Raw genomic sequence first — 2,254 nt, 5'->3', positions numbered from 1 at the left:
AAAAAATGTGCATCATACAATTGATGAAGTATGTTGGGGTAGGCTGAGCAAGGCCACTGGTAAAGATTGTGGGGTAACACAGTCCCCTCCCTCCAGCCATTTTTTGATGCCACTATTGCTTTAAAGCATGTGATTTTAAACCATCCAAGAAAAGTCTCTTATGTAAGTCCCTCTTCCTTAACATAACACACTCTCAGAATGGCATTATAACATTTAGCTGTGATGGGAGCAGATGGGGAAGAAGGTAGGTAACCCCTATGGAAATACCATTTGCTTTAACAGCTGTCAAGAATTCACTTCAAGAACAAATATGTACTTTATTGAATTCTCTTATTCACTAGACAGCCTTCATAAATCATGCTGTCTCTACACAAGTCTCTATTAGGCCAGACCTTAAAATATCTTACTTTCATATCCAAAAGCCAAGCCAAACCCATTACCATCAAGTCAATTCCAACTAATAGTGACCCTATAGGACAGAGTAGAACTGCCTCATGGGGTTTCCAGGGAGTGGCTGGTGGATTTGAACTGCCAACCTTTTGGTTAGCAGCTGAGCTCTTAACCACTGTGCCACCAGGGCTCCATTACTTTCATACAGAACATTTTTAAAAAGAAAAGGAAATGGGGTAAACATTTTAATGCTGTTTAGATAACTTTTTTCCAGAAATCCAATCTTAGTCTAACACCAACATACAATGTTCAAGCAGAACCAGCAGAAATTTATCAGTTCACTGTTATTTTGAAACCAGTGCCATTAAAGAATGGAGTAGTGCAATTCTCTTCTGCACACATGGTATCCCCATGCGTCCAAAAGGTCACAGCCTTGAAAACCCTGTGGAGTGTAGTTCTACTCTGCACACATAGGGTCTCCATGAGTTGGAATCAGCTGGATGGCAACTGGTTTGGTTTTTTTTTGTTTCAGCCATTAAAGACAATTACTAATGGAATTAGTAACTTCTCCATTAGGCTGTTTGGAAAACAATTGATTTTCTGCGAGCCATCTGACTATATTGTTGCTCATTTGTTAGTGCTTACATGAAGGTTTGCCTCCTAGAAACACCTTTTCTGAGCACTCTGAAGATCCTAGTTCAGTCTTCACACCAGTTAGCCCTTCTTGTCCCTCAATCAAGCTTTGCAGTAAACATTTCTAAGGCTGACAATGTTGGTAAAATGCATCTTTCTAAAGTTTACTTACTTATAGTTCATCAGCTTTCAAAATAAATGCTCATTTGTGATTGGAACTGGTTGAACAATTTCTGTAATTTCATTTAATCATGATACTTGCATTAAAAAGTTTAAGAGGGAACTTTGTGCTAGGATCTTATAATCTAGTTTTCTAATTGGGAAGACAAATTAATAATAGTAATATGAGGCATTAGATGCTTATGCTTTGAGTGGCACAGTAAATACATGAACCATGGAGTTCCCAAGACCCCAAACGATAAACTGAATTCTGGTGTAGTCGCCAATACATATGAACTCAAGATGCAAAGTGATGTCTGGAAATTGGCCCTGTAATCTATGGCACCACCCATACCTCTGGATGTAAAGTCTTTATTTGGTAGACCAGGAGTGGGGGGAGGGAGACGGCATGTGAGAATATCACATAATTACTGGCTGATTATGAAATATAAATTGATTGGAACAGTTTGTTCTCCATCGTCTCTTTCCACAGATGTAGTTGATTTGATTCCTGGGTATTCCATCTGGCGAGGTCCACATGCGTAGTCGCCGTTTATGTGTTGAAGAAAGATATTTGCAATGAAGAAGTCATTGGTCTTGCAAAATTCTATCATGTGATCTCTTGTGTTGTTTCTATCACCAAGACCATATTTTCCAACTGCTGATACTTCGTTTCTAGCTTTCACATTCCAATCACCAGTAATTATTAATGCATCTTGATTGCATGTTTGATCAATTTCAGAAATTGGTAAAAAATCTTTTCTTCATCTTTGGCATTAATGATTGGTGCATAAATTCAAATAGTCGTATTTACTGGTCTTTATTGTGTGTGGCTATTATCCTATCACTGACAGCATTGTATTTCAGGGTAGATCTTGAAATGTTCTTTTTGAGGATAAACGCAACGCCATTCCTCTTTAATTTGTCATTCCTGGCAAAGTAGACCATACGATTGTCTGATTCAGAATGGCCTGTACCAGTCCATTTCAGCTCACTGATGTCTAGGATATTGATTTTTATGTGTTTCATTTCATTTTTAACAACTTCCAATTTTCCTATGTTCATACTTCGT

This window comes from Trichechus manatus, unplaced genomic scaffold (assembly GCF_000243295.1).
Source record: "Trichechus manatus latirostris isolate Lorelei unplaced genomic scaffold, TriManLat1.0 scaffold00101, whole genome shotgun sequence".
In the NCBI taxonomy this organism is placed as follows: domain Eukaryota; kingdom Metazoa; phylum Chordata; class Mammalia; order Sirenia; family Trichechidae; genus Trichechus; species Trichechus manatus.
This window is presented reverse-complemented; position numbering follows the sequence as displayed.